A 22565-nucleotide genomic window follows, 5' to 3' on the forward strand; every position below is an offset into this window, starting at 1 on the left:
GAAGGCTTTTAACAAACATACAGATCACATTAACACTCCTTACTACCCCTCCTCGAAAACTACGAACTTCTTCTAGGAAACATAACTAAAGTCAACTTTTGTATTTCCTCCCCCTAAGAAATTAATGAACTTAATGGCCCCATAGTTCCACTATATTTAATAATGTCCTCATTGATGGGAAGTTAATATTGCCTATGCATCCCTCGTGTAACCAGTATAATCGTGAGTGCATTAACACACTGACTGCTCTGTTCATACACAACTTATACCATTAAAATCCACATCACAAACGGATTTCATTCACAAAATATGGTATATAATCTACTGTTACAAAGAAACATAACACAGAGCTTAGTCATCACCAAATCAAGGACTGATACCTTAACGAATGTCTCTTTCCATATCATAAATCCCAGATGCTTAATATAATACCACTCTTTAACACTGGAGGAACTCATAAATTTTTCCTTCCTTAAATCCAGCAAACATCCTACTGATAACTCTATCTACCTACCCATTTGTTTTGCTCCAGTCTTCAGTAAGATCTTCGAATCTGTTGTCTCAAAGAAGATCTAGACACACCTTGAACGTTACGTACCTCTTCCTAGTATCTTCTGTGGTTTCCATCTTAGTATAACACCTGTTATACCTCTTATACCGACAACACGACGAGCATTGACTCTCGCCCTTACTATCTCTAGAAATTAAACGTCAACATGTATTCATGGCATTCTAGCCTCCTGTTCAAACATGTATGCGCTTCCAGTCGATTAATCACGCCCAACAGCAACCTTTTTGACTAACCGTCTGTTCAAAGTAACAATAAACAACAACCACCATCGCATTTCCTATCCAAATTCTGGCGTGTTCAAAAGTTCGTCACTACTACCATCTTTTTTCTAAATATAGTACCTCTTGATTAACTTTGCAAACACTCAGGCTATATCTGTACAATACCCATGAATTTTACTGGCAAGATCTTTACCTAAGAAGCAACAACCATCCAATACGTTTGAATAAAACACTAGAATACTAAAAACCTTGAACGACTTACACTCCGCCCCGCTTCCCTTATTCATCTAGCGTCCCCCACCCGCACTCTGTAGCGGCTCACAAAGTTTCTGCATGACCTCAAACATCTAAAACGTTTCCGCCTGACTTATGTCTCCCTTAAATTAGAGTCTCAATATTCTGTAATATTACCCAACTACTGCGAAGACTATACCTACAAGTTCCCTATTCCTCCCATCCTCAAACACTCAGATCCTATCCAATGGCAATATTAACCACCTCCGTCTACCAGATTATTAAAAAATCCCCGAGGTCTACTCAGTCTATCAACAGCTATCTGCCCCACCCATTGCGAAACAACAATTTGGCAATGGGCTTAAGGGGGATGTTAATGTATGTGACAATTACTCTTTACACAATGAGCTTTGGTAAAGAAGGATATTGCATTGGTATGATAGGTATCTGATTTGTTATGTTTGCTGTATTCATGTGTGGTAATTACTTGTGTTAAGAATTTGTTCCTCGTCCCTTACGTTCGCTAAAATATATCAAATATTTGGCGCCGACTGTATAAACATCGTTCACTGGCCATCAAATTTGACATTAGATCACACACTGTACGATATTCAGGATTCAGCTCTATTGCACCGGTAGACCCACCGAAGTAGGTTCAGATTTGATCTTCGGTAGGCCTAGCACGTAATATGATTGGAAACACGGCTAAAATCGGCTATCGACACGATTATCGCGCTTCGACAACAGATATTTATCGTACGCCGTATTTACGCAATATTTATTGTCGAAGGTGTCGTGCTATAACCGTGGAGGCAAACAAACTGAAAAAGAAGCGATTATGTAACTTCTTTCAATAGGAGAAAAATTTGCTGCTGAAAACTGTGTGGGGCCAGTATAAATGTATAATTGACTGTAAAAAACAAACTCACCGTGTCGAACGTAGTAAATGCATGGAGAGAAGTTCTCGTAAGACCGATAAACTATGGACAGCTCTGCAACCTGTTGCTATGTCTGCTTTAAACAGATCACCAACTAATATTTGTAAGGTTCCTTTGGCGTAAAATCTTAAGGTTAATAGCAACATGCACACTGCAGTCAGTGGTGGGTTTCTTTTGGTTGGTTCCATCAGTCTCTGAGCCTTAGTTGCAACTGCTCTACAGTTCTTTTCTCCAAACGAAACCTCAGTTTTAATTACTTTATTTAACTCCAAGAGTGGGTTCACCCTTTCACGGAACGTGCGAGCCTTCTCATCGTCGTCCTCTGTGGACGCATCTGAATGCTCAGATGTTTGTAAAGTAAACGAAAGGAAACAATGTAATTCACATCGCGTAGAATTACTGCACACAGAATTTTGCCCAACAGTGGTCCAGAACGCTCGGAAAACTGAGAGTATCGCATGGTTTCAATGGTATTGAATAACATGGTAATGAATATGTGATCTTCTGCATTACGGTGCACAACGGAACCTCTGAGCCATCGAAATTAATTAAACATATTTATGTGGTTAGTTTATTTCAAAATACTTGCCTATGTTCTATTTATCAACGCACGTGGAACTGCCATAGCAGTTTAAGGACGTGTTCGGCAGTTAAAAATTTAATACGAATTGAATAGTTACTACTACTCGAGGCCAAAGAGAACCTATATAAGTGACGTTGAATCGTTATTCGCCGCTGTCAAAATTGCAATATTTAACTGTTCACTGCAAATATTCGAATTTTCCTTTCTTACTATGCTGCTAAGTGCCTATAAAATGCTTTTGAACTAATCACACAAATTACGAGGTGTCTCCCAAGAGCTGTTACGAGATTGTTCGTTAAGTACACATGGTAGCCAGTAATTTCCTTTAACGTAACCTGCCAGATCGAAAAAAAGTATTTGAGCATCAGCAGCGGGGGAACGACGCAGTCACATATTTGATTGCAATGTTTTGTGTTAATAACAACTGTTTTTGTTATTCGATTGGTATCTACTAAAAACAAAAGCGATCAATCGTAGTGCCACTACTCTGTAAACTGATGATTAGAGTTGAACCTGGTTTTGAACCACGAATTATCGCCAGTCAAATAAGATTCGACTTCTCGGCGATGTGATCTATGATTAACGTTGTACAACGCAGATTTCCAGGTTAATCTTGACCTAATGTCATTTTCTGTCTTAAACTAAGGTTAAATGCTTTGCTTTATACAGTCGGCCCTTAGGAGGACTTCTCGTGACGGCAGGAGGAGCCTGATTGTTTAATTGAGGCGAGTGACATGCCACCTATCTAGCACCATTGCAACCATGAAGAGATGCGGGTCCAACCAGTTAGGAGCGTACATGTGCACCATCTGTCCAAAAAGTTCCGACACTTGTATTTTTCTGGCATATAAGCGACGTCTGCGCAGTTACTACGGCAGCAGCTTGAATTAACAACTATGAACAAGAGATGTCCACTCTACCAGGCAGTGTTAGGCAGTGGGGGTCTGTGTCAACGTTGTTGAGTCACAAATCGCTATGGAGTAACATCTCGAAAGATTTGTAAGGTATTGTCCAGAATGTCTTGCAGAAGAGAAAGGTGTATGCACAGTTTCTCCTGCACACCGTGACTCCTGAACAAAAACAACGACATGTGGAGGCCTGTCGTGTCTTGACTGGAATGAAAAATGTGGGCAGTTTTTGTCAGGAAAAAATTATCACGAATGACGAGACTTGGCGTTATCAATACAAACCTACCACATAACGACGAAGTGCAGAAATTCACATGAAGGGTCAACACTTTGACGACATAACCGACTTTCAAGCTAATGTGATATGCGAATGGAACAATATTCCAAAGAAGGACTTTTCTGCCTAGTTCACATGATTGTATGAACGTTCTGTGCATTTTGTTCAAGTGAGGGGAGACCATATATCTGGTACCGCGCGCCGCGGAATTTTAATCCCCGCCAGACGTCATGGACGTCGAAGACCCATAGAGGTCTCTGCACCATCGCGCCGTAAGCTGTGGCGGCGCGCGCCTCCTGGCCCGCATTTAGAGTGAAGGCGCCACAGTGGAACACATGGTTGCAGCGGCCAATAGCGGTCTCCCCGATCGAGTACTTAAGCGCCTGCCTGTCGCTCAGCCTGGACTCGCACACGCTCAGTGGACATTCGCGCGCCGGAGATCACCGCCATCAGTGTTTCGTGTGTGCCGTCATGTTTAGTGTTCAGTGTTTCACCGTCACACTCCATCGTTCACCAGTGCCATCGTCTTCTTCAGTGTTTGTGCGTCGTATCAACAGTTTGCAGTGTGGATTATCGTCGAGTGTGAACGGCTCCGTGTTTGTCTTTATGTGTCTACTGTTTTATTGCCCACCGTTCTGTAACGTATGTGTCTTTTCAGTGTTTCTTCTCTTTGTGTCTCCTCTGGCTGAAAAGCGGCGTTGTATGCCGCTGCCAGCCTACCTGATTGTTCAGGTGTTAAAATCACAATAAAGTAAAAAAAAAAAAAAAAAAATGCTCAGCCTGCCAGTGTAACCTCGCGTGCGTCTCAGGACATATCGCCTCGCATTGGACAGCGTATTGACTTTCGTGTTTTATTTACGAGTGGACGTGGTTGTGTTGTTTGGTTCGTGACTCTGTTGTCCTTGTTGTGTCGTAAGGTCCTTCGTTGGTCGTGTCCGTCCTCTCCCGTTGTGTTGTTCGCGGACCGCTCCGCTGCTCCCGCCGCGTTTCCGTCACTACAACCCCGCGACCGTTCTGGTCGCCGTTACAACAATATAGATCACCTGAAGCATTACAGGCACCATTTTAAGTCTTCTCTATTCTTTATTAATCCAAATTCGAAAGTTTTTGGACTGACGCACATTGGCAAGACTCTCCTAGATACCATGGAACTCAAACTGCGCTTCATAATGCCATAATCGTGCAGTAAGGCCGAGCATTAATAGAAGAGGGGGGGGGGGACGATGTTAGTTTTCTCCATGTATAATAAGTAGTGGCATTGAATCGCTGTTCCTGAAAGGGTGAAAATCTAAGGAGTGGCCTTGAGGTACATTGGTGTAGCAACATATAGCACGAAGCGGAGCTTTACATCTCAACTTATTTGTGGTTGCCGTTTGAGTCAGTTTGATAAACTGGATTGATTTGTTATGTGGGATAAGCTCAACAGAGTAACCAGATCTCGCCTGAAGTGAAAGAGTGAATATTTTCGTGTAGTAGCATCTAAATGAGTTACTAACTTTCTTCAGGGCTTTCAATTTCGGATTCGTCATGGAACGACTATTTGGAAGTTAATGGAGAATTTTAGTTGATTTCTATTTGGCTCAAAATAAATAATCTGGGTGGTAAGTTGCATTAGTGACTCAGTTCCAACTTGAATAAACATAGGTGACGTCCTTACATGTAAAGACTCAAGTTAAAGAACCGTTTGCAACCAATCCATTAACCCTGTGGTGCATAGTGTCCACTACAGTGGACAGCTGTTAATAGTCGCTTCTTTGGCATTTTCAATCAGTCCTGAGGCTGAAAATGTACACAGTCCACTGCACTAGGCATTCCCTACTGGTGTTGTCCTGCATGCATTTGCAGCCTCGTAACTCATTGAAACCGCCAGAGAACTGACTATTAAAAGTTGTTCACTGCAGTGTATTTTTCCTTCCACGTCTTGGAAATCGCTAAAAGTGATAAAAAGTGAGAGCTGCCGATGTATGTACTCAGTAAAAAGTACATTTATAGCTGAAAAGTTTGCTATAGAGTTAGGGCTCAAACTAAGCTAAAAAACGCGATTAAGAAATCACTGTAAGTTTTAATAACTAATTAATTAGCGAACGCTTGGATTTTGCAGTTTTATTTTTTTCTAATGTAAGTTCTAGATTAGTTTTAGAAAGCATGAAACTATGGAACTTTAGATGTTAGTAACTGGGTCAAGCTGCTGCTCACAAATTCCAATTAGCATTCTATCGGAAAAATCTTCAATAACTTTACGAAGCGAAGTTATTCCATTCTATATGGTCAACTGCGTTAATTCAGACTCTCTTGTTTGTGAAAATAGTCCAAGCAAAAATGGCATTCAGAATACTGGCGCTGTTTGTTCATTAAAGACAATACCGCAACGAGACGTAGTGTTATTCTTTAAGTTGGTGTTATTTTTCCAACTCTGTCGATAGAATATTTTAATTAAAATAATCAACTTCTTAGTAGAGCATATCTCTACGATACATAAGAGCTATTAAATAAATGCAGTGATATGACAAATTTGTGTAGCGTGTGCCTATTAGCGACGTTATTATAATAGTAGGATATATTTGTCTCAGCAAAATATCTGAGTCGTAGCGTTGGGTTAAGAGTTGCGCACAGTTATTCACGGCCAGGCTTATACTGTGCAAATGAGTAGCACTGATGACTTTCTGCACAACTCTGGTGTAATAATACAGCGGAGATCCACATCTGTAGATCCGTAAGTGCGCATCAACAGTACCTGACACAATCGCATACCAAATAGAGGCTCCAACCAACACTCGTCTTTCCTAGCTCATAGAGCGAGATGTAAAACACGGGACAGGCTTTCGGTTGATATCCCCGACAGCCCATTCAGTTTTAAGTTTTTCACGGTTTTCATACAGGCTCAGTTGTATTAAAAGCAAATGGGAGGGAGAATACTGGAAACTGCAGTTTGTCTATATGAGATATTGCTTACAAAACATTTGTAAGGTCCGGTCTTGGTTGGTTGGTTGGTTCGTTCGGGGAGGGACCAAACAGCGAGGTCATCGGCCCCATCGGATTAGGGAATGAAGTCGGCCGTGCCCTTTCAAAGGAACTATCCCAGCATTTGCCTGAAGCGATTTAGGGAAATCCTGAAGAACCTAAATCAGGATGGCTTGAACCGTCATCGTCCCGAATGCGAATCCAGCGTGCTAACCACTGCGCCACTTCGCTCGGTTCTGTTGGCAGAAGTGGCACCTTTGTGTAGTAATTGATGCACCCTGTATAACCTCAAATTACCTACAAATTTAATCGTGGATTCTTCCTACTACACTGTAAGCACACAATAATAAATATTTCATTATTTGTTATTCTTCGTCATGTTACAATTTGTTTTATAGAACCGAAAATATTCAATTCGGTTTGAAAGATGCACTTAATGTCGAACAAGACCAATTAGAATCATATGAAATAATTCGACTTTTTCCAGTTTATGTGTCACTCCGATGGTCTTGATAAAGTCGCTGAATAGAACGTTGCATATTTTTGGAAATTTGCACAGCCTCGAATGGCCACAAGTAATGGCACTGGCTCTGCGCCATCAGTCATTACTGAAGTTACAACGTGCAGGCGTTGCCATGTGCTGTTGCTGGACTAGTGTGATACTTCTTATGGTTTTACGAGTACGCCATTTATAGCGAGAGATTCCACCAACTTAATTAACTGCTTTGTTCCTCACTGTAAAATATATTATCTAAATGTACGTGAGATGCATTTATTTTCCTTTCTTAAGAAGGAAAACTTTCTAAGTGCGCTATTTCCTTTCATAAGGAGGAAATAACACTAAATAAACTTTGGAAAGTAAGTAAATGCAATATATTCACATCAGGGATCACTGTTTTAACCAACTGTTGCATATTTCTGCAATTTATTTATGGTTTCATGAGACCTATACCATAACGTAACCATATACTGACTTCAAAACAAATATTTCCCTTTGTAGTCGAGCGTGGCTTTTTTTTAACTTCCTGGTAGATTAAAAACGAATGCTGGAACAGGACTCGATACCACAACGGATAATACTCTTACCGACTGAGCAATTCGAGCGCGATACATAGCCTGTCGCCCCAAGATGGAGTAGGCTTTGCACCAGAACGTAAGATCTCTGATGATAACGAATAACCGAAAAACTGTACGTCAGAGACGTAAATCCAAACCTAGATGAATTATTTGCAAGTGGAAAGAGACTCTGGCAAACATATAACCAGTCAGGAATTCAGTGTGTATCTCTACGACTGCAAGATCAATTTGGTGACAATAAATCTCTATTAGCTTTCTTCGGACACTGTTGAAGCCTGTCCGAAAGGATGGCGCAGCACCTCCAGTCGTGGAGGTCTTTGCTACTACAAGATAAAGTCTTGCCATGCTAACGTGGACACCATGTCGACTCAAGAGGTGTGTTCGCGATTGAGAATACGAACAACCATCAGCTGTATAAGGGAATGAAGACAATGAAAATCTGACCCAGACTGGGACTCGAACCCTGATTTCCCGCTTTACGCGAGCTTTCGCCTTAACCTCTTTGTCTATCGGTACGCGGCTCACGACCACACTCAAACTTCCATATGTTGTCGTTACTGCGCCACAACTTGTACTCGTGCACACGTCATGTAATTGCCGCGCAGGGCAATATCGTATTTATCCACCGATACCAGGTAGTGACTTTCAATTAAAATGTCCTCTCCTCTACTGGAATCACACAATGTGTGTTCGAGTACAGGTTGTGGCGCAGGAACGACGACATATGGAAGTCTAGGTTTCGCCGTAAGGTGTGCACTGATAGCCAGAGCTGTTAAGACGACCGCTCACGTAAAGTGGGATATCCAGGTTCGCGTCCCGGTTGGGCTAAAATTTTCATTGTCGTCATTCCCTTATATAGCCGATGGTTGTTTGTATTTCGTGTATTTCGTAACAACTGCACTCGCCGCAGTACCTCTTCCTTCGGACGTGCGTAGATGTCCGAAGGAACATTGCATCGTTCTTCTTAACAACACAAGGGTTGCAATATCTTAGTGACCTCGAGTCTTCCAGTGGGCGCTGACTCTGTATTTGAAGAACAAGGAGTCGTTTAATTTACATTGAACGAAGATCATGAGCGAACAGTACCCAGATTCCCATAATACAGGTGATAACCTGAGCTACTGAATGAGACCCAGTACCACAAAAATGGAAGTGCATATTCTTGAGGGTTCATCAGTGAAACTCTCAGGAAACTTGTATTATACTAAGGACAGATCAAGTCAAAAGATTACAAAAAGGCACATTATCGGTATGAATGTAAAAGTGTAATTTCTTCAATTATCTCGTCGCGAAACCACACTAATTCAAATTTCACCAGCTATCGATGACTCCTGAAAAATGACAGCACCCATCACAAAACTATGCAGTTCGTATATCACGGTAGATATGAAATTTCCGCTTATTTACCATGTGACAAAATACTCTCCTCGTGCATGCTATAATTTTCCAAAATCTCGTTTCGGTATCACGAACTGTTTGAGGGGTATGAGGGGTGTTAAAAGTATTTCATTCTAGCTTTATCGCTGGCGTGCGTGACCACATATGAGTGCGCTACATAACACCAATCTCCTCGAGATTTCTGATGGAGAGGTCCTCCAAAGCCTAAAGAAAAATTTAGTGTGTTAGCTTAATTTAATATGGTTTAATACGGACCAAAACAAACTTTTCGAATTTCAGGCAGTGATCATTGATTCAGACAAGGAGCTGATGGATTCTACCCAGTTGCAGTAGGCACCACTACAAGATAATCAACAGTGAAGGAACGTGGAGGACAAGAAGTACATCTTATGCGTTTTACTGTGGCCTGTGGTAATTCCTCGACAGAATAGCACATTGCCTACGCCACTCACTCATTTGTTGGTCGGCGTGATAATTCCTACTGACGGCCGGAGTGGCCGAGCGGTTCTAGGCGCTACAGTCTGGAGCCGCGCGACCGCTACGGTCGCAGGTTCGAATCCTGCCTCGGGTATGAATGTGTGTGATGTCCTTAGGTTAGTTAGGTTTAAGTAGTTCTAAGTTCTAGGGGACTGATGACCTCAGAAGTTAAGTCCCACAGTGCTCAGAGCCATTTGATAATTCCTACTAGTTGCCAGTCTTCTTGGCTGACAATGATTTATCTACTACAATGTCCGCCCCCGGTAGCTGAGTGGTCAGCGTGACAGACTGTCAATCCTAAGGGCCCGGGTTCGATTCCCGGCTGGGTCGGAGATTTTCTCTGCTCAGGGACTGGGTGTTCTGTTGTCCAAATCATCATCATTTCATCCCCATCGACGCGCAGGTCGCCGAAGTGGCGTCAACTCGAAAGACCTGCACCAGGCGAACGGTCTACCCGACAGGAGGCCCTAGCCACACGACATTTCATCTACTACAATCGTTCTTCCTCTGGTACTTAGCGCACAATGTAATCGTGTATATGAAGGGACGCTACCAAGCTCTCAGAGGATTATGCAAACCGCAGAAATTCCGCCTCTGCTAGTGTCTGTTCAAAAGACAAAACGACAGTTAACGTGTTGCTCAAAGGTCTTTTGCAGTCCTTATGTTAGGGTGATTGTACCATAGTTCCTTTGATTTTCGAAGGGGTATTAGAACTGTTTCCCGCTACGAATCAATGTAGAAGCCATCAGTCGAAATTCTGGTAACGGCATGAAGATGCAGTTCCTTTGATTGTAAGTTGTAATATATAGTATACTGTTGTGTCACTTCTCGGGCCTTTGTGAAGAAGCCTTAGCCACTGAAAGAGCTAATTCCTTTACTGTGAATGGCCGTTTGAACACCTCACTCTCGTTGGACGTAAACTCCAGTCTGTTACTCTCTATACAGCACAGATAGAATGTGGGACTTTCGACCTGGCCACTTCAAAATAAGTCTTAGGCCACTGCTTTTTCAGAGGCCTCTGGTATGGTAACAAGGATCATATTTTCACTAGTGTCGTGATGGAACAAATTGATCAGCTGGAAATGTTCGTTATGGTCGTTGATTCTTAGGGTGATGGTCTAAAGTAGAGTATTTGGTACAGGAAATCATGCCATTTGCTCTCCGATCAAATCTTTGTGGTCTTAGTCCTTTCTGTCTGAAACGTAGCTACATTTCGGCAGATTTGATTCCGAATGTATGCAGCGCCGCCCATCTGCCAGCAATGTGAAAATAATTTTTCCACCAACTAAGAGACTATTTCTAAAACGACCTGCAGAGGCTTTGTGAATAACTTCTCCCATGTGGTACACCAAGAACTGGGGACTGTCACAGTGTTTTATGGCAGCCAGCTGACCGCACTGCTTTCAGTTAGCCTTATTTAACATCTATTTCAGCGGCCTTCTTTCGTATACTGCTCCATCTGCTCGATGGATTAAAATAACCAATGCATCACTGGAATTTAAGCCGTTCATAATTTCTCATAGAACACCATCTGTAAGTTTTGAGGAAGATATAGTGACGCCTATCTTGGGGAACGATGCGACTGCTGTGCTCAAGTGTGTTATATTACCTGTCAGAAGTGAAAAGAGAAGCGAATGAACACAATGACTGTATCCTTCACTCTTTCACTGCTGAGTCGACCTTCCCATTGAGTGCTCTACCGACTCAGTTACCCAAGCACGCTTCATGACCCGTCCCCACAGCATCAATTCTGCCAGTACCTCGTCTCCTACCTTCCAAACGTGACAGAAGCTCTTCTGCGGAACTTGCAGAACTAGCACTCCTGGAAGAAAGGATAAGCCATTTCTTCCAGGAGTGCTAGTTCTGCAAGTTTCGTTGGTTTCTACATTCACTTTTTCTCTTTACGGTGATGTTTTTGTATGCACAATGGGATTTGTGAGTGAGAATCCAAAAACCTTATAAAAAGCTCGGTGGTTAACCGACTTTAAAATCTTTTGGCTCCAGAAAGTGGTATACGCCTTGTTATTCTAATTTTCAATTTTTTTTTGCATAGATTTACTGTCACATTGCTTCCAGCATTGCAGTCCTGGTGGACGTCTCTGCATAGGTGTTGTTATGCTCCAGCAGATGCAGTGCACTCATTAACTCTTGATGAAGTAGCTGTTGGCCATCTCCACATCGCTTCCGGAGCCCTCCTATCGCGTCTCCCAGATCGACACTATGGTCAAGGGCTTCTGGACCGCACCTGCGCTGTTCCAGCAGTTCGACAACGATGTCAGACCACAGGCAGACTATGTTGTGGATGTGGAACAGCACTTATTAGCCCACGGCATCTCAGGTGATACCCAGCAGCATACCTTTCTGGCGTATGTGGGCCCAGACATTTACTGCCTCTTGCAATAACTTAAACTGGAAGTGGAACCTCACACTCTGTCCTTTAAAAGGTTGAAGTCCAGTTTGTTAGAATAATTTGAGTCCCAGATGCAAGTGGCGGCAGCCTGGCACAAGTTTTCACCTGCCATAAACTTAACAGACAACCTTTCCGCGAATGGATCACCTGCCTCCAGAGTTTATTATGCGACTGCCATTTCCAGTGTAATTATCCTCCGTGTAAGCAACCATATGCTCCTTGCTCCAGGACATGATTCTCATGCACATCCCAGACAAAAAACTATGCACAGATCTCCTTAAACTGAAGTTTCCCCATTATCAGAGCTTTTGAAATGTCTCTGAGATCGTCAGCCACCATGCAGGACCCATCTAAAGTGTTCGCTGCCCAACAAATACACCGCCTTCATCCCCAGTCATACCTCCCAGCCAGGTCAGATTCACACAATTCAGGCAAAGACTTAGTGGCCAGATGCCGCCCTAAACATCCCTTTTTCTGCAGCCAGTGTTTCATTAGTCACCAGAGCAACCAGTGCCACTACTGGCGTGCTGAATTCAGCTCCCATGGGAAATCTGGACTTAGGGATGAAGTGTGCCAAGCAGTGCTAAAAATGAATGTCGGCTGTGAATGTACAGACCCCTCAGATGCAACGGCGGATGACAGGGTGGACCTATTCTTGGACGAATCCTACATCAATCTGTGCTTCCACACTCAGAGGAATCTCTAATGCTCACAATAGACACCAACAATGTGCCTATCTAACTACAGACAGGCACGAGGTTATCAGTGACCACTATAGATTGGCAATCTTATTATCACATGGTGTTGTCTCCCCTTCAACCTTCTGACACATTGTTGCACAGTTACAGTAATGATATTATTAAAGTCAACAGCCAATTTAGAGCCCAAGTTCAGTACCATTTGATTGCCCTCACAGCCAGGATTTGGTCGTCGAGGTTCCTGAAGCCATATGTCTCTTGGGCCTGGATCCATTCAGCACTCTTGGTTTTGGAATCCACGACTATGCAGCTACTGTCAAGTTGCTGGGCGCCAACCCCTGCCTAAAAGACCTCTCTTCCAAATTTAGCTCAGTGTTCAATCAACACTCTTCAGGTGTCAAATATTTCAAGAGACATGTGGCCCTTCTCCCATGAGCGACACTGAAGTTCTTCAGAGCCAGAGACAAAGTTCAGCTGGAACTACAGCAATTGCAGAATGAACGTATTCTCACTCTTGTTTCTTATAACCAATGGGCCACCCTTTTTGCATTTGCGGGGACTGCAAGATCACCATTAATGCCTAATCTTGTACGACACTTATCCTGTTCCAAAGGTAGAGGGCACAATTATGCACTTCACATATGCCAAAGTGTGTACCGAGATTGACCTCTGTGATGTGTATCTAATGCTTCTGTTGACTGTACGTACCTCATGTTTCTTCATGATCAATACTCTCCTCGAATCATTTCAGTATGATAGCCCTCTGTTTGGCATTGCTAGTGCTCCAGTCATTTTTCAATGCTATCTCAAGCACTTCTCACACAGTGTGCTAGACATGGAGAACTATTTACATGACGTTCTCGTCACACACACACACACACACACACACACACACACACACACACACACACACACACACACACACACCCAAACACACACACACACACACACACACACACACACACACACGCAAATATGCGAGGGTTATTCGGAAAGTAAGGAAGGATCGGCCGCGAAATGGAAACTACAGTGAAAATCTGATGAAGCTTTGCACAGATGCGTTGGGCACTGTCTCTAATATGCCTGTCGATCGCATCACGTCGCTCTTTTCAGTTCTGAGCTCACAGTGAGAACGTAAAGGTGGCTATAAATTAGCGTCTCCCGCCAAGTATGAGGGCATGGCGAAAGATTCCGCCTGAAGCTATGCAATCCACATATCATTACTGTCATGCAGTTCGTTCTACACGACAATTCTCGGCTGCACTGTGCAGGGACAATGAAGATGCTCCTGCAGCGTTTTCGATGGGAAGTGTTTGATCACTCACAATGCAGCCCGTAATTGGCTACCCTTGAGGTTCATCTCTGCTCAAATGAACCGCTGGCTATGAAGACAATATTTTGACACAGACAACGAGATGCAGTCCAGAGTAGAAAATTGTCGAAAAGCACTGGTGGCTGTCTTCTATAACGAGGGAATTGAAAAGTTGGTACAACGCTACGACAGATGTCTAAGTCTGAGCAGCGACTGTGTAGAGAAGTCTCTGGAAGGTGTAGCTAACGGTTGCAAATAAAACAGTTGTGATTTTCACTGTGGTTTCCATTTCGCGACCTATCATTCCTTACTTCCTGAATAGCCCTCATATATACGAGGGTTGGAACTTTATTTACAGCTCATACAAAATAGATACGTGTTTCTAAGTTTTACTGACCTTCAAAGTAGTCACCAGAATTGTGTATAACCCGTTGCCAGCGATGTGTAAGTCGTAGGGTACTCTTAACAGTGCCAGTTGTGTTGACAGTTTGAGCGGCGCTGTGTGTTGCCCGACGAATTTGTAGCAGTTCTGAAGCGAATGCCGTGAAGTGTTGAGTTGAACTTACGAGGGTGTAAGTCAGGGGAGTCCTGTAGGTGGTAAAGCACTTAGCAGCCCCATCACTCAAACAAATCAGTAACACCTTGCACTTTACGTGCTTGAGCATTGTCTTGAAAAATGATGGTCTCGTCCTGCAGAAAGTGTCATCACGTCTATCTCTAAGCTCGTCATAAGTTGTGTTTCAAAAATGAACAGAATAGAGACAGAAGTGATGACACTTTCTGCAGTAGGTGGTAAGGCACTTAGCAGCCCCATCAGTCAACCAAATCAGTAACACCTTGCACTTGACGTGTTTGAGCATTGTCCTGCAAAATGATGGTCAGGTCCTGCAGAAAGTGTCATCACTTCTGTCTCTAAGCTGGACGTAGGTTGTGTTCCAAAAATGAACAGCTTAGAGACAGAAGTGATGACACTTTCTACAGGACCTGACTATCATTTTGTAGGACAATGCTCAAACATGTACAGTGCAAGCTGTTACTGATTTGTTTGACTGATGGGGCTATTAAGTGCTATACCACCTACTGCACTCCTCTGACTTAAGCCCTAATAAGTTCAACTCGATTTCTAAACTGAAGGAAACACTCCACGGCATTCGCTTCAGAACTGCTACAAATTCGTCGGCCAATAGACCGCGCCGCTCGAACTGTCAACACAACTGGCACTGCTAAGAGTATCCTACGACTTACACATTACTGGCAACGGGTTATACACAATTCTGGTGACTTTAAAGGTCAGTAAAACTTTGAAACACGTATCTACTTTGTACGAGCTGTAAATAAATAGTTGCCACTATTAAAGTTCCAGTCCTCAAACAGGTCAACCTCAAATACATTAAGGCAAGTGCTGTTTATTGTTCGCTAAGTGGAAAAACTTGAGTTATGTTTTTAGTGCATCAGGTATCTGTCTTACCCCACAGTATATCGAGACAGTGCAGTGGTAGATGACCTATTCTTGGCCGAATCCTTCATCCAATCAGTGTTGTGCCAGAGCCGGCCGAAGTGGCCGAGCGGTTCTAGGCTCTACAGTCTGGAACCGCGCGACCGCTACGGTCTCAGGTTCGAATCCTGCCTCGGGCATGGATGTGTGTAATGTCCTTAGGTTAGTTACGTTTAAGTAGTTCTAAGTTCTAGGGGACTGATGACCTCAGAAGTTAAGTCCCATAGTGCTCAGAGCCATTTTTTTTGTTGTGCCGGATCTGTTACTACCGTAGATTTATTCCACATTTCAGGGAGTGGAAACAGGCCCCCTTCCACCCCAATTTCCCTCACAGTATATAACCCCACCACGCCCATAATCTTGGCAGCTGATCCATCAGTCTATGGGCTGGGAGCGACCTGTTCACATGTGAGTGATGGGGCGGAACAACCAACTGCACTTGTGTCTAAGTCTCTCTCTACTTCAGAGTGTAACTACAGTCACATAGAAAAATCGGCTCAAGCAATAATATTAGAACTAAAAAGTTTCATGACTATGTCTACAGCCTTCATTTCACACTGTTCACTGACCATAAGCCATTTCTCCCACCTTTGAAAAGGTTGGAAAATATTCCAACCAAAATGGCACGCCACCTTCAGCGGTGGGCTCTGTTTCTTTCAAGTTATAATTATGACGTTTAGCACTGTTTAATAAGCCAACATGCTAATGCTGGCCTCCTCCCGCATCTGCCTCTGAGCCACAGATCCTGAAATCTGCTTCTGCCTGGATTTCGCCGCTGAGGTAGTCATAGTCAACCGTCCATTGGATGCCAAGTTCATCATGGGCCACACTGCTGAGAACAAAGTGCTCTTCGAGGTACTCGCCTAGTACAACACAGTTGGCCACAAAAAACTGCAAGCAGCTGCGACATCCAGAGATCCAGGGCTACTGGTATTGCTGGAATGATCTCTCCACCCGCAACAACGACGACAGGTTGCCACCAGGTGGCAACCCAAGCACCACTAGGACCCATGGACCTTTTCTCCTCTGTGGCAATGTGACTGAAAGTCGTACCTGCAGTATCCTGGTACTTCGGCACTATCTACGCTGCTGCCTGGACTATGCCCAAGGAGATCGCTCTGAGTGAGTTTTCTGACGAAGGTGCCAATTGAAAAGCATTCCCAAATCAGGATCTCACTCTGGAGCCTCCTCTACGACAACGACACCGTCCATGTCGATCTTCACCTCCAGGATCTGCGAGATATGGACATACACGATTTGCGGTCTCTACACAGAAGATAACATGTCTCAGATGTCGCAACCAGAAACTGGACTTTGTAACATTTGTCTTAGTTTTTCGTCGGCTGTACGCTAGCCTTAAACTTCTTTGTTTCTCTTCAGGACTTCAAATTTTGCTCATCCTGTTGTTACTTCTACTTTTGCACGTCTCTTCCAGAGTTTAACTGAAAACCAGTCACTTCTTGAACGCTGAAAAAACATTAATAATGTCTGACGACTTGAAAATGTCACAGTAAATTTAAAGTTCCACAATCCAGTGTCTGTTCACAAAGCATGCCACAGTCATTGTGTGCCAAACTAACTCTCATGAGAGAAAATTGTTTATGTATTTTACAGTAAACTTCATACTCATTTTCTACCTGCGTAATTTTTCGATGCCACCTTTGGTGGACATATCATATACTACCCAATCAAACGTACCTGCACACCTATTAGTGGACATTAAAGTAGGGTGTCTGTTTGCCTATATCATGGACTGAATTCTGCTGTGGACCATTTCAGTGAGGTGTCCGAATGTCAGTGGACGAATGGCAGCCGATTCCTCATCAAAAGCCGAAACCAGAGAATGTAGTGATACTGGACGCTAGGATCTGGAGCAAAGTCGACGTTCTATCTCATCTCAGAAGTATTCCATGGGGCTCAGGTCAGGACTCTGGGAAGTTCAGTAGATTCCTGGAACGTTATTGTTCACAAACTATTGTCCCACAGAAGCTGCTTTCTGATAGGTGATACAAACAATCATTGTCTCCAAACTCTTCCTCAACTGTAGGCTGTACACAATGCTATAGAACGCGTTCATATTATTAAGCAATTAACATTTCCTTAATTGAAATAACGGTACCACATCATAACGACGAAGAACACCCTCATGTCGTAACACACCTCCTTTGTATGCACTGTTGGTACTACACATGATGGCGGTAACATTCTCCAGACATCTGCCAAACCCAAACCCTTCTATCGGATTGCCGCAGAGTATCGCGTGATTCTTCACTCCAAATCACGGGTTTCTAGTCATGCACTGTTCAGTGGCGTCGTTCTTTACACCAGCTCAAACATTGTGTAACACTGACTGTAGAAATGTCTGGCTTCTTGACCTTGTACCCCATTCTTTTTAATTCCCTACTCACAATCACTGCGATAGCTGGACTGCTGGTAACACTTTGGAAATCACGAGAGATTCAAATGCTCAAATGGCTCTGAGCATTATGGGACTGAACATCTGAGGTCATCAGTCCCCTAGACTTAGAACTACGTAAACCTAACTAACCTAAGGACATCACACACATCCATGCCCGAGGCAGGATTCGAACCTGCGACCGTAGTAGCCGCGTGGTTCCGGACTGAAGCGCCTAGAACCGTTCGGCCACAGTGGCCGGCACGAGTGATTGCTTCTGCTGATATCCTGTGACTGTTTACAACTACCCTCCCCAACGGTCGACTTTCTCTGTCCATCGGTACATGAGTTCTGCCTAGTCCTGGTTTAGCTGTGTTTCTTCCTTCCTTCCTTCATAATCACGTCACTAACAGTCGACTTGGGAACCTTTATAAGAGCTGAATGCTCCTGATGTATTAGTTACACTGGTGATATCCAATGACTAGTCCACGTTCGAAGTCACTCATATCTTCTGATCGATCCAGTCTGCTGTTACTGCTTCTCTACTAACAACACAATACCTCCCGCTGGGGGGAGGGGGGAGGTCCTCCTCTTGTGACGTCTAGTGGTCAGTTCTACATTAGACAGGGATTCTGGATAATTTTCATGAGATAGTGCGTATGTGGATGTAGCTGTAGAGGATGGACCTCAGAAAAACAGATGGTACTAGTGTATTAATGACTGTCGGATAGCTTATTTGTGAATCGTCAGGTAAGCTATCTGGTACGATGTCTGCTGGAGCCATACAGAGGTCCACTAAGGAGCTACATGACCCACACAATGTGGTGATAGACCTTTAGAACCAATGCCGTTTTCACAATACAACTGAGGGCACAACAATTGCTGCCGAGATCTCTACTGACTCTTCCATGTCTGAAGAGCTGAATATGTTGTGCTGTTGATACAACGTAATTTACTTTTTCCTTACACTGACAATCACAAGTTACTGAGTTGCTAGTCTAAATCATAATAATCTCCATTCTGAAAGTAAGGTAGCGAGAGCAATATGAAAACCAACCAGAGCATATCCCACAGAAAAAATCAAGTCCGTTATGAAGTCGGTACTCATAAGGATGTTGGGCCAGTTGGAGCTGGACAAGTAGCACATGCACACACATGGTATCATATCGTTATCATTGTGCCTCGTTTCTCTATACCTCAGGAAAACTCACACTGCAACCGCACCTGATATAACATGGCAACTGATATATCTGTCGATCGTAGCGCCTCTCTTCTGAAAAGATCCCCATTTAATACACCCCACCTCCTATGTGAGTAGACAAATCATCTCTTCCTTACTGTATCCTGTGCCACTGACGAATACACCATCCTTCACTGTTTGCGACAGCATGTGTGGGTCGAAATACCTCAATTTTTGCTAGCTGCATCTTGAAGGAAGGAGGATCATAGGTTCTGCCATGGTGACGTAAGTGATGGTTAAGGGATCCACTGGGAGTCCATAACTTCGTCCAAGGGCATGGTGACAAGAACTGCTGGTTCATCAGAGAGACAACTGTATTGGGAGTAAGTGTAGGCAGAGGGTGCACTGGAGGTCGCTCTGCTTTGGCTGGTAGCAGGGACTGCTCCACTGATGTCCTAGAATGGAGCCCGCGTGAGTCACACTCTGATGAGAGAGGGTGCTGAAGGCTGTACGACGTCAGATGCGTCAGTTGACATCTCGGATGGAGTTGGTTGTGGCGCCTACTCGGCGAAATCCTTCCCTGACTATGTTGAACATGCAGCAGCCATATGTCTCTCTGATGGTGCTTTCTAGTTCGCAAACATACCATAGTTGGTAGAGCCTACACGGTAGCTAGATTTCCTGTCTCCAGCTCGCTGTTCACTAATGTCATGGTGAAAGTGAGTCATATGTGCCAAGTTTAGAATCCAAGATGACCGCTTGAGTTAAGTATAAAATCCGAGATGGTAACTTGTCTTATAAGCTTTACCCCTTTAAATAAATCACTTTATTTCTGATTCACTGTAAAGGGAAATTTTGTTACAATGCACATGTAACATAGAGTAATCTATTGGAAGTTAACTTTAGCAAGAGGCATTCTGTTAAATTTTTTGTTATAACTGGAGGTTTTTAGTTTCACTTTCGCTTCAACGTGGGGAATTTTGTTACAATTTCACTGTAACATCCGACGATTAGCATGAGGGAATTTGTTGCAGTTTTAATGTAACATGGGACAATTTGTTACAATTTTTGCTGTAACATGGGGTACTTTGTTACAGTTTGATTTAACATGGGTTAATTTCTTACAATTTTCTCTGCTACGTGGCAGTTTGACATAATTTCGTTCAATGCTTATCTGCAATCGAATATAAAAGGATGACATATTGACAGTTTTAGACAAACGGAGACGTAAGACAAAAAGAAACATGTAATGAAGTGGCGAATGAAGTAATAGTGTGTTCTTCATTGAAGAATATCGCAAGTAAATATGGATTAAATTTCATGACACTACAGCGATGCTGTCGAAAAATGAAAAGAAATTCCCCTGATTAGTCTGATCCAGCTATGTATTCTGTTCTCATACAGATCCCCGTGAGAACTACCCTTATGTTAAGGAAAGTACCATCCAATAGCAGCAGCACACTTCTCTATATGCAATACATGGACTATGTGATATGTGGTTTGATACATCGGATGCAATACTCAGTCTGTGCAGCACAGTCCAGGACACAGTATCCAACTTGGTGCAGAACAGTTTGGAGCTCTTGGGGAGCAGCGTCCACCCCACAGATATCTTATATGGTTCACCTATCCACAGTTTAATTTTTAAGCTGTTTGATTCTTGCAGTGGCCCTAGGCAGATTCTGGTTGCCTGTTTCATGACATAACTGTGACTCAGTGTTAGTTCAGAGTCTCGACGTGTCCTGTTCTAAAAAATGGTTCAGATGACTCTAAGCACTATGGGACTTAACTTCTGAGGTCATCAGTCCCCAAAACTAAACCTAACTAACCTAAGGACATCACACACGTCCATGCCCGAGGCCAGGTTCGAACCTGCGACCGTAGCAGCCGCGTGGTTCCAGACTGAAGCACATGGAACCGCTCGGTCACAGCGGCCGGCTCCTGTTCTAAACTGCTCAATGTGTCCTGAATTCTTGGGATGAAGACAAGGTGAACTCAGACAGTCTTAGTATTTGCATTGGTGGCATAAATTACATTGAAAGTGTCACACACTATAGCAAGAAGTATTTAAATGTCCTCATGTACAAAACAGAACAATTTTGTGACAATACTATGGAGGTAAAAATTTATGACCTAATGGATTGTCACAATGATCCTCAAATAATATTTGAAACCTTTACTCTCCTATGAATATTTCAACACATGTAGAGGATCCACATACTGTAAGTTGTCTAAATCTCATATACTGTAAAGTCATATTAAATGTGACCATCGGACAAAAGCCTCAATAGTCACGTTTTGTAGCAGGAAGAGAATCAATGAGGACCTGGAAGGTATCGACAGGGATAGTAGAGCCATGCCAACTCCAGTACCGTGGCCAGCTGCACTAGGTTTCTCAGTTGGGTATCCATGGTACGAACAACCCAAATAACGAAGTCCCACAGGTTCTCAGGTTTAAAATTGGGGAGTTTGGTGGCCAGGGGAGTACAGTAAACTCATCATGGTGCTCTTCAAACCACGCACATGTGACATATTGCATTATCCTGCTGTTGGATGTCATCGTGCTGAGGAGAAATAAACTGCATGTAGGGGTAGACATGGGCTTCAAAGATAGATGCATACTTGTGTTGGTCCATTGTGCCTTCCAGAATGATGAGATCAGCCAGAGGATGCCAATAAACATTCCCCAGGCTCTAACACTCACTCCTCTGGTCTGGACCCTTTTGATAATAAAGCATTCCGTCATCAGGCCACAAGTGGCCCATCGGGACCATCCGACCGCCGTGTCATCCTCAGATGGGGATGCGGATAGGAAGGGCGTGTGGTCAACACACCGCTCTCCCGGTCGTTATGATGGTTTCCTTTGATCGGAGCCGCTACTAATCGGTCGAGTAGTTCCTCAATTGGCATCACGAGGCTGAATGCACCCCGAAAAATGGCAACAGCACATGGCGGCCCGGATGGTCACCCATCTAAGTGCCGGCCACGCCCGACAGCGCTTAACTTCCGTGATCTGACAGGAACCGGTGTATCCACTGCGGCAAGGCCGTTGCCCTTTTGATAATAGCTGGAGGGTATTTGCTGTCAGACATCCCACGCTGTTCATGCTAACGGCCATCTGTTCAGTGGAGTCAATAGAGTATAAAAAGTGATTCATGTAAGAAGACCACCTTTCACCACGCAGTGGGTCTCTAGTTACAGCACTGGAGTGCAAATTCCAGCCTTTGTCACTGATGAACAGCAGTCAGGATGATTGCACGAACCAGGAGCCTGCTGCAGAGACCCACATGCAGCAATGTTCGCTGAACAGTCGTTGAGGATACACCCCCTGGTTGATTTGAGTGGTCTGTTGTTCAGGAGTTGCTCGTATATTACCCCACACACATCTCAGCAGCTGGTTTTGGATAGTGCTTTTTTCCATATACGCTAT

The 22565-nt window shown here is 43.6% G+C and overlaps 1 pseudogene; it reads right to left on the bottom strand.

Annotated features, from left to right (window-relative positions):
• Positions 1–22071: 22071 nt before the first annotated feature.
• On the bottom strand, positions 22072–22189 carry LOC126472078 (5S ribosomal RNA; annotated as a pseudogene).
• Positions 22190–22565: the final 376 nt, after the last annotated feature.

The sequence above is a fragment of the Schistocerca serialis genome, chromosome 3 (assembly GCF_023864345.2).
Source record: "Schistocerca serialis cubense isolate TAMUIC-IGC-003099 chromosome 3, iqSchSeri2.2, whole genome shotgun sequence".
Taxonomy (NCBI): domain Eukaryota; kingdom Metazoa; phylum Arthropoda; class Insecta; order Orthoptera; family Acrididae; genus Schistocerca; species Schistocerca serialis.